The following is a 27,026-nucleotide window of genomic DNA, read 5'->3' as shown; positions in this document are numbered from 1 at the left end:
CAGCATCTATGTGGAGTAAAGCTGTATGTTTCTATTGATTACCATTCCATAAATGTTTACATTTTTAATTTCATTTTGTATATATACTGTAGCTAGGACTGAAAAAGTACATTCTAAGAAGTGATTAGGAAACACTGACAACGTCATAGGGCTGTAACGTGGGGTTGGGTGGCCAGGAACACAAAGCAATAGCTAGAGAAAAATTGATAGATTATTTTATACCAATAATATACTGGTTTGCATTAGGAACACAAAAAAGGACTATACCCCTAAATATGCAGCATAAGTATTTTGGCTATAGTATTTGTAACATCAAATATAAAAGTTAGATTTCAGCTAAATTTGGGGTGAATTTGATCTATTATTAACATGACGAAATACAATGTCTACTATACAGTCTGATTGAATTTGGATCTGATCATAAGAAATAGGAACAGGAGTAGGCTATTTCGCCCACGGGCCTGCTTCACTATTCAATAGTATGATCCGATATTCCTGATGTCCACTTGCATTTTCTCCTTAACCCTTGATTTCCCTACTGATCAAGAAACCAACTGTACATAAGGACTGCCCACAGCAAGGGGTTCCAAGACTTTCAACTCTCACAGAAGACATTACTCCTCATGAGTCTTAAACTGGCAACTGTTTATTCTGAGGTTATGTTCTCTGGTCCTAGACTGTCCCATGAGAAGTAACATCCTCTCAGCATTTAACCTGTCATTCCCCTTAAAAATCCTGTACCTTTCAATGAGATCACCTCTCACTCTTCTAAATTCCATTAAGTAGTGTGCCAACCTGTTTAACTTTTGCATGGAAGTCAATCTCTCTCTACCGAAGACCACCCTAGTGAACCTTCTCTGAACTGCTGCCGTTAAAATGATATCTTTGATTAAATAAGGGGACCAAAACTGTTCACAGTACTTCAGAAGTAGTCTCACCAACACCTTGTAGAATTGCAGTTAGACTTCCCTACCCATATACTCAAATTCCCTTGGAATAAGGATCAACAGTACATTAGCCTTCTTGATTACCTGCTGCATTTGTGTACTAGCTTTCTGTGTTTTGTGCACAAGTACTATTTTGTAATGCAACTTTCCGCAGTTTTTTTCCTGTTTAAATAATATTTGCTCCACTACTCTCCTTTCTACAATGAACTTCATATTTTCCCAGATTACACTCCATTTGCCAACTTATTGTCCAATTACTTAACCTTTCAATATCCTTCTGTAAACTGTTTGTATCCCTCTCATACACTGCTTTTCCACCTACTTTTGCATGGTCTACAAATATGGCTTACCTCAAAGTGACACTTTACCTCTAGCACCCCTCAAAATTTCCTAGTCAAATGTCTGAATAAATATCAATAACCTAAGCATACAAGGTCCCATCAGTTATTGTGGCTCAGAAAGAAAATTTGTGGTGAATGTATCTTGCTTACTCTACTTTGTACAACTACTGTGCACAAAAATAGAACAGAAGTCTGGGATCCTGTGAAAAAAGCACTGAAATGCAAAAAGCAGGTCTGGAAGGTCCAAAATATAGAGTGGAATCAGACCAGCTGCATAAATGTAGAAACCGATGCTTAAAAAAAATGTAAATCCATCTCCTTGGACATATTATGACACCGCGCTGCACAGGTGGGACTTGAATCCTGACACTAACGTAATGGATAACAATCTTCATGGATTAAATTTTTTAATACTAAATATGAAGATATCCTCCATTTGTGTGGTTTGAAACACAAGTAGTCATTGTTACAGAAACACCTTGAATCACTGTTACTGTTCTGCACACCTGTGGTATCAGCCCATACCACACCCTAGAATTGTTAAAGAAGCAGGGGATTGGGCTGTTCTCTTATCATTCAACACCACTGTTCGTGATGACTCATTCCAGTCGGTTTCAAGTATCGACATTAGGATTTGCTACAGCGTCATGTATCACGTCACGTCATTTGTGGAAGAGCTCCCATTTGGCGTAACTCTGGGGGCCATTCTCAATGTCATGGTATAAAGAGTAGGGTACTCATGCAGATTGCTAATGTCAACGGTAAAGATACTTATCTCCAACTAAGAACACCCATTGATGCCCTTAAACCTGCCATTGTCGAGGACAGTGGACCAACTGGAGGAGGCCTCCTTAAGCTCAATTCAAAGATGGACACTGGTGAACTGGAGGACACCTACAGGGCAAGCTTGTTTCCACTCTCATCAAGTACGGCAACTTTCAATAAAGAGGATGATGACAATATTGGGTATTGTGAAGTGGTAAGTCACAAGGAAATCACCAGGTGGAAATCTGGGACTACCTTTGGAGCAAGGTATTATCAAAGAGTTGTCAAGTCTGTATACCTTTTCTCATAGTCCTCAGGAGGAAGAAAGATGGAAAACTGAGAATCTCTGCCAATTGCTGGGCACATAAAATAAATACTCACAAGGATGATGCTTACCCTCAATCCAGGATTGAGGAAGCATTATAAGTTCCCAAAACTGAACAAAGTATTTCTGCAGTCTCCACTGATTCTCTGCTTATAACCATCTACCATAATTGAAGAATAGAATGAAAAGATTTGAATAGGTACTAGAAATATAGGCAAATGCCATTTGGTAAATGTGGTGTTACCTGGTTAGGGTAAGGGGTTAGTCTGGGTCAGATGCTCTTTGGAGGATCAGTGTGGGCTCGATGGGCTAAATGGCCTGCTTCCACACTGTAGCGATTCTATGATTCAATTGTGATGGTACCTTGGGCACGTTGCTACCAATGAAGTTATCAACTTTGTCATCATCTCTGACATGAGAAAATCCAAGCACTATAAGGAATGACCTCAGTTAGAGATATAGAGAGAATGGCCTTGATTTTTTTATCTTTGGTTAAGACGGTACGTTTGTGCAAGGCTATGCACAGTTGGCCACCTCACTCCACAATTTGCTGAGGAAATTAGAGAAAGATGTCCAAGAAAGATTAGAGAAACTACAGTATTGCAGGGAATTGGATCTGCACACTTAAACTGAAGCTTTTCTCATCACCTGTCCTTGGCTATTTAATGTTCCATCTCCCTTTCATCTGAAAACCAATGCCAGTTTTCTTAGAGCAGAATTGTCACAGCCTAAAGGGCAAAAAGAGAGTGGTTGCTGTTAATGCCAGTCTGTGTTTCAAATCAAATGAGAGGAATTTAAGGAGAATCACTGCAGTATGAAATTCAATTGGATGATGTCTGAAGCCATGACTGTATCAAATACAACACTTTATTCTAGAAATCATGCAAATTCAATTGTTAGGGTGCCAACCAGGTGCTAAGTTTGGTTGTTTGGAGAATCTAATCCTTCTGCCAGTGGGAAAAATTGATATCTCCTGCGATATTCTTTATTCAACTACTGAGTGATGACAACTGTAGTTTCTAATGCAAATATAGAGTTACAGAAATACTTTGCCTTCTTCTATCCTGACCATTTGAGGGCCCTAGGATGATAGGAAATGTTCACAGAAAAATGTGCTTTTCAGCAAATGACAAGTCAGACTTTAGATTAGTTGCTCTTCAGTTAGATGATAGTCAAATGGGCACAGATCTTCTGATGGGAAGACAGGCGCTGCAATAAAATTACTGAATCCCTACAGTGTGGAAACAGGCCACCTCATCCTGCTAATACCAAACCCCCCTCCCCCCATGGTTAGTCTACCCAACCTACACATCTCTAGACAATATGGGCAATTTAACATGTCCAATCCACCTGATCTGCACATTTTTGGACTGTGGGAAGAAACCAGAGCACCTGGTGGAAACCCACACAGACGTGGGGCAAATGTACAAACAGTTGCCCAAGGGTGAATTTGAACCCAGGTCCCTGGCGCTGTGAGGCAGTAGTGCTAGCCACTGAGCCACCATACCGCCATATAGCATAAACAGGATTTACACAGCAGAATTATGCAATAACCTCGGCACAACTAAGTCCCCAAAAGTAATTCTGAAACTTGAAAAGTCCAGCTGGCAATGTCCTGGCTTCTGATACCCTCCAAAATACCACCAACTCGGAGTTACATTGGAAAACTCTAAAGTTCCAACTGACTTAGCTAATAGTCACCCAGGAAAAGTTAAAAAAAATTAAAATCTGCCCTAAATATTGAACAACTATTAGTCTGATCACCACACCCACACTTGACAACCTCTCCACCTTAGGATGCTCAAGGACAGCTGACAATCATACCCTCTGAGACCCAGATTGCCAACAGACTTACCACCCCAATTCTGACATTCCCCCGCCATGATGCCCAAGAATATGCCCCATCCCAGTCTGACCATTTTTACCTACTTACCTAGCAATATACCCCTCAACAAACACTTTGCCAACTTCACACCAACCCAATTCCCAATACCTTCATCCCCATACACACTTATCAGTAGCTATGAAAGGAGCTTTAGGACCTTAAACTGGAATGCTGTAGAATGGCCATGAAAAAGAATCATGTTTTCAATGTCAATTTACTATATTGAACTGCTTCAATCAAGAGGGCATCTGTTCCGGATGTTTGCATGGAGAACTGCCCTAAAAAGAGAAGCGTGTATTATTTTGAGGTTTCTAATCCTGATTGGATTACTTGGGTTATGAAGTGTTGAGAATGTTGCCCTGCAATTTAGCAATTATATGTACCAATTGGATTCTGGTTGTCATGTTTCAATATATTCTGAACTTAAAAGCTAGTTTAATGTTTAAAAATTGAATTGATTATTTCAAATGTAATGATGTCTTAAACATTTGAGGTGTGAAATCTACAACACAGGGTGTATGACTGATCTAACCAACCACCTTGTTTGGAAAAAGGATTGTGATACGTCACGTTATGGGAGTCATTTTCTTCCACCTAGAATCACAGAATCCCTACAATGGTAAGCAGTCCATTCAGCCCATAGTGCACACTGACCCTCCAAAGAACATTTCACCCAGACCTAATGAGTGTCTTAACCTCATTACTTCACATTTAGCATACCGAAACCATTCAGCCTGTACATCCCTGTTCATCATGGTCAATATAGCATGGCTAATCCACCTAACCTGCACATCTTTGGACTGCTCTTACAACAATAAGAAATTATTCTGCAGAGAGAAAATTCTATCAGAAAGCCAATAAGGATGCCACGATGCATGGTATACTGGTGAGACAATGCAGACTCTATGGCAACAGATGAATGGACACCCACACAACAATTGCCAGACAGAATGTTCCCTCTCAGATGGGGAGCACTTCAGCAGTCAAGGACATTCAGCCTCCGATCTTCAGGCAAGTGTCCTCCAAGGTGGCCTTTGAGATAGTCCACTACACAGAATTGCTGAGCAGAAACCGATAGCCACTTTCCATTCCTGTGAAGACAGCCTCAATCACAAGCTTGGGTTCATGTCATACAACTTGAATCCCACTATACTGTTCTGCATCTGTAAAACTTTCTTAACTGTCCTGTTTTGACACCATCACCTTGATAACTTGTTATGCTCTCTCTACCTTAATTAGTTTGTGCAGTTTTGGATTACTTGTTACTTTGATTAGATCCTTGGCATGCAACTCTTCAACCTATCATGATATTCCAGCCATTTGGTTTGTTTCCAGCGTCAAATTGCTAATTTTTCGTAATTATCTCTCTGCCTCAGTTAATCGGATTATAGGTGATCCCTTCACTTGCTGTTCAGCTGCTGACATGTTACTCACATAGTCTTGACACTTTTGATCACCAGCAAAGACTTATTATTCAACTTGATGGCACTCTATTCACATCATTTGTATGATCTTTTAATCTCTCGGTCTATAATTTCTGTGTCTGTGTTCTCTTCACTCCACCTGACAAAGGAGCAGTGCTCTGAAAGCTTGTGATTTCAAATAAACCTGTTAAACTATAACCTGGTGTCATATGATTGTGGCTGAAAATGTGTTGCTGGTTAAAGCGCAGCAGGTCAGGCAGCATCCAAGGAACAGGAAATTCGACGTTTCGGGCATAAGCCCTTCATCAGGAATGAGGAAAGTGTGTCCAGCAGACTAAGATAAAAGGTAGGGAGGAGGGACTTGGGGGAGGGGCGATGGAGATGTGATAGGTGAAAGGAGGTCAGGGTGAGGGTGATAGGCCGGAGTGGGGTGGGGGCGGAGAGGTCAGGAAGAAAATTGCAGGTTAGGAGGGCAGTGCTGAGTTCGAGGGAATCGACTGAGACAAGGTGGGGGGAGGGGAAATGAGGAAACTGGAGAAATCTGAGTTCATCCCTTGTGGTTGGAGAGTTCCCATGCGGAAGATGAGGCGCTCTTCCTCCAATCGTCGTGTTGTTATGTTCAATCTCGTCATATGATTGTAACCTTGTCCACCCCAGTCCAATACCGGCACTTCCACATCTCAATTGTATGGCAGTGATAAAATTCCAGTTTGCACAATCTTAACTTATCAATGTTTCAAAAGAGAAGGGGGCTGGTATTCTTTTTAAATTGAACTTTACAGATGTTAACTTCCAGCATGTTAAACTGCTTTAGGAATTCATTTGAAGATTTTTTTTTCAAAACCTTTTATCATTGTTAATATGTGAAAGAAAACTTCTGAAACTTTTCTGGAAGATAGCCAATTACAACATAAATTTTGATGGTGGCAGTTCTATTATTATTCATTCATGAGATGTGGGTGTCACTGATTTGCTGTCTAACTGCATTGAACCAAGATATGTTTGTGGCCTCAATTTTGGATATATCAAATGCATTATTTCATAATAAATTTCCATCATTGCTTCAATGATCACAAATTACTAATTTTAGTGAGATAAACTTATTGTTGATATTCTATCATGACAAAATATTGCTTTTTAAAAACTTAAATATGAGCATTTGTAGCTCATCCCTCAATGCCTTTGAATTGGTGGTGAGCTATCATTGAACCACTGAAGTTCATCTGGTGTAGGTATGCCTATATACTGTAATTAAAAAGGGAGTTCCAGGATCTTGACCCCTCAAACAGTAAAGGAACATCAATATACTTCCAATTCTGGATAACGTGTGGCAAGAATGAGAACTTATATGTGGCTGTGTTCTGATGTGCCTCTTGCCTTTCTCCTTTTAGGGCTTGCAAATTTAGAAGGAATCTTAACAAAGTGCATCTGTATATGTTACACACTTGTTATTATGCATCAGCAAAGAGTGAATGGATAAGATGGCAGATTGGGCGCTAATCAAATGGATTCTTTGTGCTGATGGTATCTTGGCACAGCACTCATCCAGACAATGGGGAGTATTAGCAGGATTTGAGAAGATTTGTAGCTCAGGTTGAGGCTCTGGATGTAAGTTTGTTCACTGAGCTGGAAGATTTGTTTTCAAGCATTTCATCACCATACTAGATAACATCATCAGTGAGTCTCCGGTGAAGTACTGGTGGTATGGCCTGCTTTTTATTTATGTGTTTAGGTTTCCTTGGGCTGATTATGTCATGTCCTGTTCTTTTTCTCAGGGGGTGGTAAGTGGGATCCAAGTCAATGTGTTTGTTGATCGAGTTACAGGTTAGACTGTCACGCTTGTAGGAATTCTCACACGTGTCTCTGTTTAGCTTGTCCTAGGATGATGTGTTGTCCTAGTCGAAGTGTCCTTCATCATCTGTATATAAAGATACTAGTGAAAGTGCGTCATGTCTTTTTGTGGCTAGTTGATGTTCATGCATCCTGGTGGCTAGTTTTCTGCAAGTAAGGCATCCGACAAGATTCCTCATGGTAGACTGGTTAACAAGGTTAGTTCACATGGAATACAGGGAGAACCAGCCTTTTGGATTTGGAGGAGCCGGTAATGGACTGGGGCAGACAAAGTTAAAAATCACTAATGCTTCCAAGTAAACCTGTTGGACTATAATCTGGTGTTGTGTGATTTTCAACTTTAGCCTTCTGGATACAGAACTGGCTCGAAGGCAGGAGACAGAGGGTGTTGGTGGAGGGTTGTTTTTCAGACTGGAGGCCTGTGACTAGCAGTCTGCCACAAGATTTGGTGTTGGGTCCACTGCTTTCTATCATTTATATAAGTGATTTGGATGTGAACATAGGAGGTATAGTTAGTCAGCTTGCAGCTATCACCAAAATTGGAGATGTAGCGGACAGCAAAGAAGGTTACCTCAGAGTACAATGGGACCTTGATCAGTTGGGCCAATGGGCTGAGGAGTGGCAGATAGAGTTTAATTTAAATAAATGTGAGGTGCTGCAATTTGGAAAGGCAAATCAGGGCAGAACTTATACACTTAATGGTAAAGTCCTGGGGATTGTTGCTAAACAAAGAGACCTTGGTGTGCAGATTCACAGTTCTTGAAAATGAAGTCACAGGTAGATAGGCTAGTGAGGGCAGCATTTGGTAAGCTTGGCTTTCAATGCATTGAGTGTAGGAGTTGGGAGGTCGTGTTGCTGCTGTACAGGACATTTGTTAGGCCACTTTTGGAATACTACATGAGATTTTGATCTCCCTGCTACCGGAAGGATGTCGAGAAGCTTGAAAGGGTTCAGAAAAGATTTATAAAGGATGTTGCCAGGGTGGAGGGTTTCAGCTGTAGGGACAGATTGATTAGGTTGAGGCTATTTTCCCTGGAGTGTTGGAGGCTGAGGGGTGACTCATAGAGACTTATAAAATCAAGAGGAGCATGGGTAGGATAAATAGATAAAGTCTTTTTCCTGAGGTAGGGAATCCAAAATTAGAGGGCACAGATTTAAGCTGAGAGGGAGATTTAAAAGGGATCTAAGGGGACAACATTTTCACACAGAGGGTGTCGCATGAATGGAATGAGCTGCCACGAGAAGCGTTGAAAGCTGATTACAATTACAACAAAGGCTTGGTATAGCAGGGTGTTTCTCTAAAAAGGGGTCTGTAACAGGTAATGTCAGGAAATAAGATGAGAATTTGTTTTGTGTTAAAATATGGCAAACTATATTCTACATGTAAATAGCTTTTTACCTTTATCAGTTGTGTAAATTTCTATTCCACTGCAAAAAACTGCAGTCTCCTGTGACTACATTTTAATGACAACCAACTCATTAACTCAAACAAAAAGCATATGATCATGAAGCCAAATTTCATACTGGGATCCCACTTGCCCAGTAGTACAATCAGCTGGGATCATAATGGGAAAAAAAAGTGAAATTATCAACTTATTGTTGATTTCCATTGAATGATTAAAGCATTTCAACATCAATATCCGTAATATTGATGTTATAACCTGAGGTTTATTTTATTGAGAATCTACTTAATTTTCCAATTATTTAGTCATTTGTTGAAATCATTGCATCAACACTTATCAGAAGGTCAACATATGAAGATTTCCTAATAACAGTAAAATCATACCATGACAAAAAAAACGACAAAGCCATAAACTGGAGTAATACAAAGGAGAAATTCTTTTAAATGTCAACCAAAGCAGAGTTGGTAATACTCTTGTTTCAAAAGCAAGAGGATTATAAGTTCAAGTTTCACAACTTGAGTAATAATAAAGGAGAAAGTGAGGACTACAGATGCTGGAGATCAGAGCTGAAAATGTGTTGCTGGAAACGCGCAGCAGTCAGGCAGCATCCAAGCAGCAGGAGAGTCGACGTTTCGGGCATGAGCCCTTCTTCAGGAATGAGGAAAGTGTGTCCAGCAAGCTAAGATAAAAGGTAGGGAGGAGGGACTTGGGGGAGGGGCCATCACCAAATGGAACCCACCACCAGAGATATATTTCCCTCCCCTCCCCATCAGCATTTTGAAAAGACCACTTCCTCCGTGACTCCCTCGTCAGGTCCACACCCCCCCACCAACCCAACCTCCACTCCTGGCACCTTCCCCTGCAACCGCAAGAAATGCAAAACTTGCGCCCACACCTCGCCCCCACTTCCCTCCAACGCCCCAAGGGATCCTTCCATATCCACCATAAGTTCACCTGCACCTCCACACACATCATTTACTGCGATAGGTAGAAGGATGTCAAGGTGAGGGTGATAGGCCGGAGTGGGGGTGGGGGCGGAGAGGTCAGGAAGAAGACTGCAGGTTAGGAAGGCGGTGCTGAGTTCGAGAGATTGGACTGAGACAAGGTGGGGAGAGGGGAAATGACGAAACTAGAGAAATCTGAGTTTTTCCCTTGTGGTTGGAGGGTTCCTAGGCAGAAGATGAGGTACTCTTCCTCCAGCCGTCGTGTTGCTATGGTCTGGCAATGGAGGAGTCCAAGGACCTGTATGTCCTTGGTGGAGTGGGAGGGGAGTTGAAGTAGTTGAGCCACTTCAACACTGGGATGGTTGGGTTGGTTGGTGCGGGTGTCCCAGAGGTGTTCTCTGAAACGTTCCGCAAGTAGGCGGCCTGTCTTCCCAATATAGAGGAGGGCACATCGGGTGCAGCGGATGCAGTAAATGATGTGTGTGGAGGTGCAGGTGAATTTATGGTGGATATGGAAGGATCCCTTGGGGTATTGGAGGGAAGTGGAGGGGAGGTGTGGACGCAAGTTTTGCATTTCTTGCGGTTGCAGGGGAAGGTGTCAGGAGTGGAGGTTGGGTTGGTGGGGGGGGTGTGGACCTGACGAGGGAGTCACGGAGGGAGTGGTCTTTTCAGAACGCTGATGGGGAGGGGAGGGAAATACATCTCTGGTGGTGGGGTCCATTCGGAGGTGGCGGAAATGATGATGGACGATACGATGTATATGGAGGTTGGTGGGGTGGTAGTTGAGGACCAGTAGGGTTCTGTCCTGGTGGCAATTGGAGGGGTGGGGCTCAAGATCGGAGGAGCGGGAAGTGGAAGAGATGCGGTGGAGGGCATCGTCGATCACGTCTGGGGGGAAATTGCAGTCTTTGAAGAAGGAGGCCATCTGGGTTGTACGGTATTGGAACTGGTCCTCCTGGGAGCAGATGCGGCGGAGACGAAGGAATTGGGAATATGGGATGGCGTTTTTACAGGGGGCGGAGTGGGAGGAGGTATAGCCTAGGTAGCTGTGGGAGTCGGTCGGTTTATAGTAAACGTCCGTGTTGATTCAGTCGCCCGAAATAGAAATGGAAAGGTTTAGGAAGGGGAGGGAAGAGTCTGAGACGGTCCAGGTAAATTTGGGGTCGGGGTGGAAGGTGTTGGTAAAGTGGATGAACTGTTCAACCTCCTCGTGGGAACACGAGACAGCGCCGATACAGTAAAGGCTGACACTCCAATGCAGTACTGAGGAAATGTTGCAATGATAGAGGTGGTGATTTTGATTTTTCAAACAAACATTAAAACAAACATCTCATCTGGCTTTTCAGGTGGACTTAATATATCCCACAGCACTTTATTGATGATGATCAGGAGTTATCCCTGCTGTTCTGATCAATATTTATCCCTTAATCACCATTGGAAACAGATTTTCTAGTAATTTAGTACATTGCTGCCACTTAAAAAATGACTGCTTCATTTCCTCCATTACAACAGTGGCTACTTCAAGAATACTTAATTGGTTGATGTATTTTGGGACATTGAGTGGTCGCGAAGGACTATTTTTCCCCATTAGGCATTTTATTATCCCAATAATTATAAGAGTCATAGAGATGTACAACACGGAAACCGAACATTTGGTCCAATTTGTCCATGCTGGCCAGATATCCCAACCCAATCTAGTCCCACCTGCCAGCAGCAGGCCCATATTCATCCAAACCATCCAGATGCCTTTTAAATGTTGCAATTGTACCAGCCTCCACCACTTCCTCTGGCAGCTCATTCCATACACGTACCACCCTCTGTGTGAAAACGTTGCCCCTTATGTCTCTTTTATATCTTTCCCCTCTCACTCTAAACCTATGCCCTCTAGTCCTGGACTCCCCAACCCCATGGAAAAGACTTTGTCTATTTATCCTATCCATGCCCCACATGATTTTATAAACCTCTCTAAGGTCACCCCTCAGCTTCCGATGCTCCAGGGAAAACAGCCATAGCCTATTCAACCTCTCCCTATAGCTCAAATCCTCCAACCCTGGCAACATGCTTGTAAATCTTTTTTGAACCCTTTCAAGTTTCGCAACATCTTTCCGATAGGAAGGAGAGCAGAATTGCACGCAGTATTCCAACAGTGGCCTAACCAATGTCCTGCACAGCCGCAACATGATCTCCCATCTCCTGTACTCAATACTCTGATCAATAAAGGAAATCCTACCAAACTCCTTCGTCACTATCCTACCTACCTGAGACTTTACTTTCAAGGAGCAATGAACTGCACTCCAAGGTTTCTTTGTTAAGCAACACTTAATAGGACCTTACCATCAAGTGTATAAGTCCTGGTAAGAATTGCTTTCCCAAAATGCAGCATCTCATATTTATCTAAATTAATCTCCATGTACCACGTCTCAGCCCATTAAACACCAATATCTGAGGCCTTCTCTAGTGCATAACTAAAGGAGTGTACACATCCATAATTATATTTTCCAAGATTAATATTTAAGTGTGCCTAATAATTTAGTGATATTGATAATATCCAATATTAATCAAATATTATTTTAATTCAAAATTGAAGCTTTTATATTTTAGTCTTATTTATGATTTAGGTGAAATTTAATTCTAGTTTTAATCCATTATTTCATTAAAATATCAAAATAGAGCATTGTAGTCTTGCAAGTAATTGCAGTAAAAAAATTTTGATAAATATGTTTTATTCTAGTTTTTCAGAATTTAGATCAGGTTTCTCACAAAACTCAAAAGGCCAATTCAAATTTAATTCACTCATTTTAATTTCCAAAAGTTGCAGAGGACTGATACATAGTGCTAAATAACTTGCCCACGTATTTAAAAAATATTGTTTGTCTTTGAAAGAAACTTAACATAAATTTAATATTGCTATTAAAAATAACTGCAATTGATAATTGTTTTCATCCTGATTTTAAACCTTCCAAAATACTGATCAGAAACATTTTAACAAGAACTTTGCAAATGAAGTTTACTCCATTTGGGTTATCTCTCTATTCAAACAAAATATCGCCAGAATAATGACACATCTAAAAAGTTATCATAAGATATGCCTGAATATATTTTAATTGTCCTTACCCTTTTTAAACTAAAAAAAAAGTCTTTTAAAGACTAATAAGATTGAAAACTATAACATTCCGAACAGGCTCAAGGAATTTAAATAAGAGGAAAATAGAATATTGGAAAACCATTTAAGTTACTGTATTTGTCCATTTAAAGAAGGGGAATGAACGCGGGACGATCCAAGAGTGGAGGCGCCATAGGGTCTCCAGAATGACATCAGTCTGGAAGCAGCAAATGTTTTCACTGATTTCCAAAAACGGGCAGCACAAGTGGAGTAAAACCTACCATGGCATAGACTGCACCTGCCAAAAGCAACCTGAACCCCCAATGTCACCCGACGAGTTGTGCCAGCATTTAACCGGAAGTTGGGTTCGAAGTCCAGTCCCCTGTCACCTTGGCACATCAAGTGGCGAGGACCCGCCGAGTAGTTGACACTCAGCTGTTGACAACGGGAGGAAAGGAAACGAGAACCACTACAACTGGTTAACTTCTGCCACAATCACCTGCTGCCGTCAACACCGCATGTACTCATCGACTTTGCTGGGGGACATGTGTGCCTGCAGTGAGGAGGAAGGCAGCAATGCTGGCACCCTCATCAACATAAGCCTACTCGGCGTGGCTCACCTCCGATCGGCGGTTGTCCTCGGAGTGCTCCGGGGAGGTTCCAGAACACGCTCGCGGCCGCCTCGCGCCGCTCACCGAACCTCCATCAACAACCGACAGTTTCAGGGCTGACAGGCGGAAGTGACGCGCTGTGTGTTTGGGGGCGGGGGGGGTGGAATCGGGCCAATCGCTGCTCGTTTGGAGTGAGTGTGTACACGAGGTGAGGTCGTGTCCGCCAGCAAGAAAAAACATTCGGTATACGCGCGAGAGCAAAACTTGTGTCAGCGCACAGGGAAATCAGCAAATATATTGCTTCGTTAACACTTCCTTGGGTACCACAGTTGTCTCAGATCAACTGTCAGGATATGGAGTCTATTGTATAGTTATGTCCACGGAGGATGATTTATTCTCTAACAAGTGATGATCAGCCAAACCACATCTTTCAGGAAATAGGGAATAATAACGACAAGAGTCATTTATTCGAAGCCCTGTCAATGTGCTTGGAACTATTCGTTCACTGCAACTTTATAATTGATCCGTATCCTTCATCGTGTGTATATTTTTTTTACAAAATTCTTTAATTGGATATGGGCTTCGCTATCAGACTGGCATTCTTTTGCCTATTTAAAAAAAATGAAGTGCTGGGGAATTTCAGCAGGCCTCGCAGTATCTGTGGAGAAAGAAAGAAACTTTCGAGTCCGATATGAACAGAACTCATTTATTCAGAATCAGCATTTTGCTTTCATTTGTTTGTTCATTCCAGTTGGCTTTGAAAAGGTGAGCTGCCTTATTGAACTGATGCAGTACAATAGGTGGATCCACAATGCTGTTGGGGAGAGAGTTCCAGGATAGTAAAGGAATGGAGATATACTTCCAAGTAAGAATTGTGAATGGCTTGGAGGGGACCCTGAAGGGGAGTAGTGTTCCCATGTGTATACAACAACCCTTAGATTTCTAAATGGTAGTGGTTGTGGATTTGGAAGGAGCTGTCTAAGGAGACTTGGTGAACTTCTGCAGTGCATCCTGGAGATGGCACACACTGTTATTGAGCATCTGCAGATCAGAGAGTGAGTGTAACGTCTGTTTTTGACCTGGATGGTGTCAAGTTTGCAGCATGGTGGCTCAGTGATTAGCACTGCTGCCTCTCAGTTCCAGGGACCCAGGTTAGATTCCAGCCTCGGCCGACTGTCTCTGTGGTGTTTGCACATTTTCCCCTTGTCTGCATGAGTTTTCTCCAGGTGGTCCGATTTCCTCCCAGAGTCCAAAGATGTGCGGTTAGATAAATTGGCCATGCTAAATTGTCCATTCTGTTCAGGGATGTGTAGGTTAGGTGCATTAGTCAGAGTTAACTGAAGGTCAGGGAATGGATCTGGGTGGAATACTACTTTGGAAGGCTGAAGGGTCTGTGTCCACATAGGAGGGATTTTACATGAAAAGAAAAACATGCAGTTTGATTTCTGGGGTGGCACTGTGGCTCAGTGGCCAGCACAGCTACCTCACAGCACCAGAGACCTGGGTTCGATTCCTACTTCAGGCGACTGTCTGTGTGGAGTTTGCACATTCTCCCTGTGTCTGTGTGGGTTTCCTCCCACAATCCAAAGATGTACTAAATTGCCAAGCCAGGGGTAAATGTAGGGGGAATGGGTCTGGGTGGGTTACTCTTTGGAGGGTTGGTGTAGACTTGTTGGGCTGAAGGGCCAGTTTCCAAACTGTAGGGAATCTAATCTAAGTTTCTTGAAGTTTTAGAACTGCACTTATCCAGGCAAGTTGGTAATATTCCATCACATTCTTAACTTATGTCTTGTAAATGGTGGACAGGTTTTCACGAGTCAGGAAATGAACCACCTTTATATTACTTTACTCATGATTACTAATAAATTGATTGGAGCAAGAATGGCTGGGTTAGATTTATTTTTTTTTGTGCACAGGAAATATTTGGTCAATTTTCAACATTGTCAGGTAAATGCTTGGCCAGGGACATGGCAGTATGTTATCAGGGCTCATCGCCTAGGCAGTATTAAGTGCCTCCAATTGTTTCTCAGTGTCATGTGGATTGATACAAGTTGGCTGAAGACTAGTGTCTGTGATGCTGGGGAGCAGTGAAGGAAGCCCAAGATGGGGCACCAGAAAATTGTTGCAAATGTTTTTGTATGGATGTGCTGTGCTCCCCCTATTTTGAGAATGGAGATGTTTATGGAGACTCCACCTCCAGTGAGCTGTTTAATTACCGACCCCATTTACAATGATATGTGGAAAGACTGCAGAGCTAAGATCTGTTGTGGAATCACTTAACTCTGGCTATCATTTGTTGTTTTTACTGTTTAGCATGCATTTGCTATTGAACCAGCCATTGGATGAGCTTTTAAAATGGATCTTATTTCATTTATTGAAAATAATTCATGGGATTAAAAGATATGATCTTCAAAATTATATATGTCATAAATGGACTATGAGTGGGTACTGTATATGTAAAATTAGGAAGCCATGTTAGACAAGGTGAATATTGAGATATCAGATTTCAATATAAGGACTACATATAAATGTCTTTACCCATGCAAGGCATACAATAATCAAACTATCTATGCATTTCCTATACTTAAAAAGCAGAATAAATTCAGTCCAGCCAATTTCTGCCCCATCAATCTACTCTTGATCATCAGTGAAGTGATGGAAGATGTCAACTAGCATGCAGCACTTGTTTAGTAATAACCTGATCTCTGATATTTTGCTTGTATTCCACCTGCGCCACTCATTTCCTGATCTCATTATATCCTGGTTTCCAAATAACATTTCAGAACATTTTGACATTACTTTCCTATAAATTGGAGGGTGACAAATGTAATCCCACGATTTTAAAAAAGGGGAGGGAGAAAAAAAAGTTACAGACCAGTTAGCCTATCATTAGTAGTGTGGAAAATGTTAGAGTCTAGATATTTTCTAATTAACCTGTTTAGACATGTTATGACATAACTTTGGAGTAGTTCTTGGACTTAAACTAGGGCCTGCTGTCTCAGAGTTTGGGACACTACCACTACATCACAAGTGATCCTTATGCTAAAGTCTATATAAAACACATGATGACAAACACTTGGAAAGCCTACTGGGAGTATACAATGGATTTATGAAAAGAAAATAATGCTTAATTAATCATCTGTAATTTTTTGAAGGTGGAACTAGATAAGGGAGAACCCGTAATGTATTTCTATTTCATTAGGCTTTTGATGAAGTCCCCCATAGGAGGTTACTGGACAAAAAGAAAACACACAAGATTGCAGTAATATCCTGGCATGGATTGAAAACTGGGTGACAAGACCAGAAACAGAGTCAGAATAACTGGGTCTTTTTCCAGGTGCAGGTGGTATCTAGTGGCATACTGCAGAGTTCAGTGGTTGGGCCCCAGCTATTCACAATATATATAAATGTCCTGGATGAGGGAACCAAATGCAATTATTTGAAGTTTGCTCATGACAAAACTTGAAGGGATTGAGAGTTGTAAGGAGAATGCAAGGAGGCAGCTACTGTAAGCAGTTTGGAAGGAAAATGATATGTTGATCTTCATTGCGAGAGGATTTGAATTCAGAAGTAGGGGTGTCTTACTACCTTATACAAGGCCTTAGTAAGATCACAGCTTGAGCATTATGTGCAGTTTTGCTCTTACCTGAGCGAGCATATACTTTCCATTGAGAGAGTGTAGTGAAAGTTCTCTATGTTGACACTGAAGGTAGAATTGTGGTATAAAAAGAGATTAGTTGACACAGGCACAGTTGAGTCTGTGTTCAGAAGAATAAAAATGAATCTGATTGAAGCACATAAAATCCTGAAAAGACTACACAGACTAGATGCAGACAGGATGATTCCTCTGGTTAGGGGGTATAGAAACATGGTCATACTGTTAGGTTAACAGATAGGACTGAGATGAGCAAATATTTCATTCAAAAGGTGGTCAACCTGTGGAATTTCCTACTACAGCAAGTCACTGGAATATATTCAAGAAGGACCTTGATAAACTTCTAGCTATTAAAGACATCAAGAGGCACGGAAAGAAAGTGAGAATACCATGTTGAGATTGAGGATCAGCCATGATCAATTGATTAATGAGACACTGAAAAGGATGAACAGTCAACTCCTGCTTTCTACATTTCAGTATCATATCTTTCATAAGCAATACAAAGCAACAAGATCTCTTCTGAGAATCACAGAATGTTTTCAGTGTAGAAGGAGACCATTCAATCTGACCATTCTGCATGAGCAACTTAACCAGTCTTCTAGTCCTGCCTTTTGTTTCTAATCGTCCTTTCTTTTCCCTGTATCAATAATTATTCAATTCCTTTTTGAAAACTGTTATAGGAATTTCTGGGGTCTGATAGTTCCCCTGCTATCCTCTGATCCTAAATGTTTAAAAGATGTCATGGTCAGCTATCCTGAAACTTTCTATGGCATTCATTGTAGGCAGTTTTAAATACTCTTAAAAGCTTTGGCTGGTCACTCTGTAGATAAGGGTCAAAGGATGTCAGGAGACTATCAGACTCTGGAAATTCCCACAACAGTAACAAACGAAAACATTATGATTGAAAATGCCCTGAGCATATTCTTGGCCATTCACAAATCTCTTCTGGGTCTTGACCCTTCTGCCAATGAGAAAGGTTCTCCCTATCTATTCAATATACATCTCTCATGATCTTGAAAACTGATATCAACATTCTCCCAACATTTTCTAAGATGAACAGTCCCAATTTGTTCTAGCTATCTAACAACTGAAGTCATTTATTCTTGGAACCGGCTGTGTAAATAATTTTTGCACCCTCTTTCATGCTTTCACATTCCATCAAACTATGGCCAGAATTGGACACAATTATGCAGGAAAATACTAAGACAAACATTGTTTTATAAAACTTCAACACAATGTACTTGCTTTTGTACTCTAGATCTCTTTAAAACCCCAAGATTTTGTATGCCATTTAACCACTTTCTTAATTGCCCTGCCACTTTCAATGATTTGTGCAAAATCCCAGTAGGTCTGCTTGGTCCTGCACCCTTTTAGACTTGTATCTTCTTTTATCTTGCCTTTTTTCATTCTTCCTACCAAAATGTATGACATGATACATCTCTGCATTCAGTTTCCTCTGCAACTTGCCTGTTCATTTTACTAGACCATGTCCTCTTGAAGTCTATCACTTTCAAGTACTTCCATGTTCCATCTACTGATTTTATAATTGTGCCCTGAGCACCCTTGTCATTAAGATAGTCACAAAAAGCAGTCATCCTAATGCTAACCTCTAGGGAACCTCACTATGACCTGAATCTTTATTTTTTTGACTAAATGCCAGTTGTGTCAAGTATTTTCTTTGTCACAAAACCTAGCATGTTTTCTTGCTTTATCTGACCAAACTTACTTCATTAACTACTTGCCCACTCTATGCTATTCCTGTTGTTCAATTTTAGCCCCATCTTATAATGCATATTCCCAGAACAGCTCACCACTGATGGGATATCCCAAAATTTACTAGCCAGACCATGTCAGCCTGTTTGGAGCTTACCACCTCAGTAAATGCAAACTGGAAGAATGCACAGCAATTTAGGAAGATGGTCAGTGATCTTGACACTGCCAGCATAAGTGAACCATCTTCTCTCTGATACTTCACATTTACTCTACCTCTACTACTGTACAGCCTTCCAACAAGGTTCACATGCTACCACAATCAATAATGACTGCAACATCTTCCCTCAAATGCTGTCACCATCACTACGGCCCCAATGCCAATCAGATTTCCCAAATTAAACTAGTTGCATTTGTCTGCATTTGGCTTACATCCCTCTAAATCTTTTCTATGCATGTGCCTGTCAAAATCTCTTTTAAATGTTGTAATTGTATCTGCATCTACCCCATTGTCTGGCAGCTCATCCCATATGTGCACTGCCCTCTGTGTGAAAAAGTTGCCCCTTCACCTTAAAATCATGCTCTCTAGTTTTGAATGCCCTACCCTAGGGAAAGGACCTTTACTATTCACCTTATCTATTCCCCTTATAATTTTATAAACCTCTATAAAGGTCACCCCTCAATCTCCTAGGCTCCAGTGAAAGAAGTGCCAGGCTATTCAGCCTTCTTCATAAATTAAACCCTCCAGTCCCCGTAACATCCTTGTAATTCTTTTCTACACTCTTTCCAATTTAAAAATATCTTTCCTACAGCAGAGCGATCAGAACTGTACATAGTACTCCAAAAGTGGCTTCACCAATGCCCCTTACAGCTGCAACTTGATGCTCCAACTCCTATACTCAATGCTCTGACCAGTGAGGGCAAGCATACCAAATGCCTTCTTCACCATCCTGTCTACCTGAGATGCCACTTTCAAGAAATAATTTACCTGAACCCCTAGGTCTCTCTGGTCAACAACACTCCCCAGAACCCTACCTTTAATGGTGTAAGTCATGCCATACCAAAATGGCAACACCTCACATTTATCTAAATTAAACTCCATTTGCTACTCCTCAGCCCATTATTCCAGCTGATCAAGACCTTGTCGCCCTCTTAGATAAATTTCTTCACTATCCATTATACCACCAATTTTGGTGTCATCTGCAAATTTAGGATTAAAATCCGAATCCCTACATTGTAGAAACAGGCCATTCGGAAACAGTTCAACTTATTAACCATGCTTCATCCATTTTGTGGAAAGCACACTGACTTTGACTGCCCTGGCAGTTTACTGACTGTGTCCAAGCCTCTGGACTGGTACAGGACTGCTATTGACTTACTGTGCCAGGATTAACTGAAGATCAATACTTTGTGACAACCATGGCAAGTTCCTGGCTTTGTGTCTGCTGAACAGCATGGAAGTGAGCCTGGTATGTCTACCTGAGGGATCAAAGTCCATAAAGGCAAGGCAAGGCCATAATGCTATGAGCATCCAAGTAGTCTCTGAATGAATGAGCTGAAAATGTGTTGCTGGAAAAGCGCAGCAGGTCAGGCAGCATCCCAGGAGCATGAGAATCGACATTTCGGGCATGAACCCTTCTTCAGGAATGAGGAAAGTGTGCCAAACAGACTAAGATAAAAGGTAGGGAGGAGAGACTTGGGGGAGGGGCTTTGGAAATGCGATAGGTTGAAGGAGGTTAAGGTGAGGGTGATAAGGTGAGGGTGATAGGCCAGAGTGGGGGTGGGTGCGGAGAGGTCAAAAAGAAGATTGCAGGTTAGGAAGGTGGTGCTGAGTTCGAGGGTTGGGACTGAGACAAGGTGGGGGGAGGGGAAATGAGGAAACTGGAGAAATCTCAGTTCATCCCTTGTGGTTGGAGGGTTCCTAGACGGAAGATGAGGCACTCTTCCTCCAGCCGTCGTGTTGCTATGGTCTGGCGATGGAGGAGTCCAAGGACCTGCATGTCCTTGGTGGAGTGGGAAGGGGAGTTGAGCCTCAGGGTGGTTGTGTTGGTTGATCCTGGTGTCCCAGAGGTGTTCTCTGAAACATTCTGCAAGTAGGCGGTCTGTCTCCCCAGTATAGAGGAGGCCAAATCGGTGCAGTGGATGCAGTAAATGATGTGTGTGGAGATGCAGGTGAATTTGTGGCGGATATGGAAGGATCCCTTGGGGTCTTGGAGGGAAGTAAAGGGGGAGGTGTGGGCGCAAATTTTGCATTTGTTGCGGTTGCAGGGGAAGGTGCCGGAAGTGGAGGTTGGGTTGGTGGGGGGTGTGGACCTGACAAGGGAATCACGAAGGGAGTGGTCTTTTCGGAACGCTGATAGGGGAGGGGAGGGAAATATATCCCTGGTGGTGGGGTCCGTTTGGAGGTGGCGGAAATGACGACGCATGATACGATGTATATGGAGGTTGGTGGGGTGGTAGGTGAGGACCAGTGGGGTTCTGTCCTGGTGGCAATTGGAGGGACGGGGCTCCAGGGCGGAGGAGCGAGAAGTGGAGGAGATGCGGTGGAGAGCATCGTCGACCACGTCTGGGGAGAAATTGCAGTCTTTGAAGAAAGAGGCCATCTGGGTTGTTCGGTATTGGAACTGGTCCTCCTGGGAGCAGATTCGGTATTGGAACTGGTCCTCCTGGGAGCAGATTCGGTATTGGAACTGGTCCTCCTGGGAGCAGATTCAGTATTTCCAAAGCCCCTCCTCCAAGTTCCTCCTCCCTACCTTTTATCTTAGCATGCTTGGCACACTTTTCCTCATTCTTGAAGAAGGGCTCATGCCTGAAACGTCGATTCTCCTGCTCCTTGGATGCTGCCTGACCTGCTGCGCTTTTCCAGCAACACATTTTCAGCTCTGATCTCCAGCATCTGCAGTCCTCACTTTCTCCTCTGAGTGAATGAGCACTGCAACAGGATGTAAACAGGTTGAAGATGTTCCAGTCCATAAACTGGGTGTGTTTTTCAGAGTGCACTGTGTCCTTGCATCACGGTAATATTTGCTGGTGCAGTCTGAGGTCAGCATTGAAATGCAGAAGTGTGTTAAGTGGACTGGAGATGTGCCATATGAGTTCTTAAAAGCTGGTAAATTTTGAATGCCAATATTGGTGGACTTAGGGTATGTGTGGCCAATAGATGGTACTTATGTCTAACTTGCAGCAAACTTCAAGCTGAAGTCACCAAGTATCCACTCTGACTTCCATGTTGAGAATTGTTGACGTGACTTCCATGTTGAGAAATGCGAGGTCTTGCACTTTGGAAAAAAGAATACAAGCATGGACTACTTTCTAAATGGTGAGAAAATTTGTAAAGCCAGAGTACAAAGGGATCTGGGAGTGCTAGTCGATGATTCTCTAAAGGTAAACATGCAGGTTGAGTCTGTGATTAAGAAAGCGAATGCAATGTTGTCATTTATCTCAAGAGGGTTGGAATATAAAAGCACCATTGTGCTACTGAGACTGTGTAAAGCTCTGGTTAGGCCCCATTTGGAGTACTGTGTCCAATTTTAGTCCCCACACCTCAGGAAGGACATACTGGCGCTGGAATGTGTCCAGCGGAGATTCACATGGATGATCCCTGGAATGGTTGGTCTTACATACAAGGAACAGCTGAGGATCCTGGGATTGTATTCATTGGAGTTTAGAAGATTAAGGGGAGATCTAATAGAAACTTACAAGATAATACATGGCTTGGAAAGGGTGGACGCTAGGAAATTGTTTCCGTTAGGCAAGGAGACTAGGACCCGTGGACAGCCTTAGAATTAGAGGGGGTCAATTCAAAACAGAAATGCGGTGACATTTCTTCAGCCATAGAGTGGTGGGCCTGTGGAATTCATTGCTGCAGAGTGCAGTGGAGGCTGGGACACTGGATGTCTTCAAGGCAGAGATTGATAGATTCTTGATGTCACGAGGAATTAAGGGCTACGGGGAGAATGCTGGTAAGTGAAGTTGAAATGCCCATCAGCCATGATTGAATGGCGGAGTGGACTCGATGGGCCGAATGGCCTTACTTCCACTCCTGTGTCTTATGGTCTTATGGACATCTACCTTCTTTGGTCTGTTTGGTAAGATCGGTAACTGAATAGTAATGAAGCAAGTCATGGTGTTAATATGCCATTTAACAAGCTGTAATTATCCTATTGGCAAGTCACTGTTGCCCAGTGAGAAATTCAACCTGCCCCTAAACAAATTAATACATAATGCAGTGACTTGCTTCCAGTTTTGAGCTAGATCTTGCCAGCTTTTGCATTGTTTATGCCACAAATCACATCATAGCCTGCATTGTTCCGGCCCCTATAAGACTCTAGCCTATATGTCTTCCTCAGTCCAAAAACTACTGTTCATCACCAATCTCTTTTTCTGTTAGTCAGCCAATTTCATATACATGCTGTCATTGTTGCATTTTATTCCATGGAGTATGACTATGGGTACAGACTAACAAATTATCTCTGTAACCTCATCTTTCTTCAGCACCACTGACAATGTCTAGGAACTCTGGGTCAGCCATACATTATCCAGATACAACATTGCCTGAAACTATTGAGCTATTTGTTCTCTCATGATGTGTAGTATTGAGTAGATGCTTTTTATCTTAGCACTGGTCTTCTTTGACCATGTTTGTCGAGACAGTTTTCATGGGAGTTGATAGTGGTATAGCTGTTAATACTGAAGCCTATGGACTTTGGTCATGTCTTCCTGTAGACAAAAATAAACAGACCAACATTTCATTCCAGCTTTTTGGACTTTACTCAGGCTATGTATGCAACATGCAGTTACCGTGATATCAGAACACTGTCCTAACCAATTTATCTGAGGCATTTTTATCAGTGGTGTTATTACCTATCACTTTCAGAAATGTCTACATTACATTTCTTTTTCGTTTCATCATCTTCTATTGTGATATCCATAGTGTCTGACCCAAACTGTTCTGACACCACTTGTTATTGCTGAAGATGGCATTTTTCAATAACAGTCTGTTCATCAGAGTGTTTTGATTTGGTTTAACCAGAAATCAAATGGACAACACAGATAATATTGTGTACTTTCTCTCTATTTTTGCCATCTAGTTTTTCATTCCTACAGTATAGAATTTCTTGTGAATTCTAGATTCATGATTACAAGATGTTAAAATATCTCATAACTTGACCTTTAGTGTGTCCTTTTATAGATACTGTAAACTTTTGTTTTTCAGTTCAGAGAACTAAATCTTCCTGTGTTTATAATATGGCGTCTGTTAGACAACCCTAGCAAAAATCACATGCAGTATCTCACCTGAAACAAACCACTCAATATGTTAGAATTTCAGTCAATAGTGAGTAATTAAGGAATAAACAACATGTTTTCACAAATGGCAAAGCCGGGAAACAGTTAACAAAATAGAAGTTCATACAACAAAGCACTTTATTGCATAGAATATTTTTGAGTGCTGTGTGACTTTAAGGATCATACAGATTATGTGACAACACAAAAATAGATGGAAAATAACAGCAATCCCTCAGGGTCTGTGGATATCTCAAATCAATTTCAATCAAAACCATATTTAAATTTCAAGGCCTTAGGTCACATTTTACTGAATATTATGCCTTTGAATTTGGATAGACATGAAAGGAATTAAATCTTGCTTGAATTTATTATAATGTCCTAATTTGCACAATTTTTATGAAAGAGTCTTTCAAGTTGTTCTTCCTATACAAAACTGAAGAATTCCTAATGACTGTCAAAGTCTGAGTAAAGACTTGGAATTTTGATAGTCTTGTTTCGATCATTACTCATTTTATAAAGTTCTACACTTTTATATTCACGACAATAACCAATAATATTGGACAGGCACAAAACAATGCCCTGTTAAATTGATTAAATGATTTTAATTCAACATTTTGTAAAAGCACAAGAACATAGGCCAGACTTCACTGAAGGTGGAAAATACCAAAATTGGGGATTCTCAACATGATATAAACTGATTTATATGAATTTTTAAATATAACAACTTTCCTTTAGGGAGGGATTAAAAATTAAACTGGTGAAGTTCTTTTCATTTTTCCTGCAACTTGGGCAGTATGTATAAATTTCCTGTTTTTATGGGCAGTACGGTGGTACCGCGATTAGCACTGTGGCCTCATAATACCAGGGACTTGGGTTCTATTCCATGAGAATTATATGAGGGTGCTTATACTTCTGAAATTTCAGTGAACAGATTTTTAAAATAATTTTGACTTCTGCTTTGCAAACGTGGGTGTCAACCTTCTGTAGAGGTTTATCCCAATTTCAAATGATGTTGTATTATTCCTTAATTATTCAGTTAAGATTCTTAATTACATTTTAAGCTTTTATCCAGTTATTTTGACACTTGTTTCATCTCTTTGTTTTTCTTTCAATCTTAAAGAATCCTTCATTAAATGTTTATCAGTAAAGATGTTTTATTTCACTTACTTTGAGTGTTGTCTCATCCTGGTTTCTAATGATATTCACATGATAAGGGTCTTTGTATTCTTATCTGTTGTGTGGTTCTTGTACATCTTAAATTAACATCTTTACTTTCAGTCCCAGGTATGATGTTGCTATGTGTCTTTCCAGGCCTTTTTAAACTATTGTTTACACTTTTTGTTGTCTGTGCTGATTTATCTCCATGTGTCATCTCCATTTCCCCTTTTACGTACAGCATATTTGCCAACACCTGTAACTGTAGGCAACTGCTCTGCATGCTAATCCAGAAATGCACATCCATATGATTCCAGATCCAATATGTTATCACATAAAATGAGCATGTAACATCATATGCTAAGGCAATACAGTCCTTACGCAGAGAAGAACGAAGGGATGTGACTGAAGTGGGGGTGGGGGGGATCTCCCAGGTCCCATGACCTTAAATTCCCCCCTCCTTGCCCAGACCTATGTCTTACTTTGTGGAACCTGAGAGGATCCCATTTATATTCCCCTTCCTACCTTCTCCCAGGTCCCAGGCTGCACCCAGCCACTCTGCTCCAACTCCAAAAACTATTTAAATGCTTATGCATGAGTTCAAGTGGCACATAACATGCATGCACTGATGTAAGCAAACACAACCAGAAGAAACTCCAACCAAATCCTATTGATAATTTAGTGATAGTTTTCATATATTCACACAAAAAGAAGGACATTTGTTTTTTTGGATTCCAAGACTACAGACACAGGTAAAGGAATTACTGCTGCGTGGAAAAGTAGCAGCTTTTGCTCCAAAGTCTAAAATAAATTGTTTTCTGTTAATAATGAAGCAGGTTGCTCATAAAGTTGTGTATTTTTAGTTTGAAAATTAGAATCGGAAGAACTTTTCAAAATTTAAGGAATAAGGCATTGCCAAAGTGGGCCTTGTTGGTGAAAGCTATTGCTGGGATATTTCAACCAAGTAGTTTTTGATTGGCAAAGAATTCGAAGAAGTCATGATTTGGAGGTGCTGGTGTTGGACTGGGGTGTACAAAGTTAAAAATCACACAACACCAGGTTATAGTCCAACAGCTTTATCTAGAAGCACTAGCTTTTACAGTGCTGCTCCTTCATCAGGTGGTTGTGGAAGAAGTCAGGCTACTAGAAGATGGAAGTGCTTTAGGATTAATCTTGTATCGCTACCAATCTACCAGAACAATAATGCATAGCAAAAAGAGAAAAATAAAATGTAATTCTGCAATTACATTTAATTTTGCTCAAAAACTGCATGAATCTATATAAGATTCTGTAAATCCCTTTTTAGAAATAGAATCAGTTTGAACATTGGGGCACAGACAGCCTCACACAGGGCACCTCACACCCTCAATTCATTATCTGAGCTGACATGGCACCTATTGTTGAAGTTCACTTGAGAATGTAACTTTAAAAAAAATTCTGGGATTTACATATGAAAGAACTGAAACCAATATGGTCATTCTAAAAGATGACAGACTTAACAAACAATTCAGGTGTTTTACAATATCTCATTTCAGTTACATCACATTGTACTATAAATTCTGTGTCTTATGATCTTATACTCCACAACCACATGATGAAGGAGCAGTGCTCCAAAAACTAG

The 27,026-nt window shown here is 41.3% G+C and overlaps 1 protein-coding gene across 2 annotated transcripts in view; it reads right to left on the bottom strand.

Annotated features, from left to right (window-relative positions):
* Positions 1-13,718, bottom strand: part of pparab (peroxisome proliferator-activated receptor alpha b) — a 70,323-nt gene extending 56,605 nt beyond the window's left edge. For both annotated transcript variants that reach the window (XM_060839897.1, XM_060839898.1), the window contains exon 1: positions 13,609-13,718. The gene's annotated coding sequence lies outside the window, so the exon portion shown is untranslated. The remainder of the gene's footprint in view (positions 1-13,608) is intronic.
* Positions 13,719-27,026: the final 13,308 nt, after the last annotated feature.

Source organism: Hemiscyllium ocellatum, chromosome 19, assembly GCF_020745735.1.
Source record: "Hemiscyllium ocellatum isolate sHemOce1 chromosome 19, sHemOce1.pat.X.cur, whole genome shotgun sequence".
Classification (NCBI taxonomy): domain Eukaryota; kingdom Metazoa; phylum Chordata; class Chondrichthyes; order Orectolobiformes; family Hemiscylliidae; genus Hemiscyllium; species Hemiscyllium ocellatum.
Note: the sequence above shows the minus strand (reverse complement) of the source record. Positions and strands in the feature narration are given on the sequence as shown.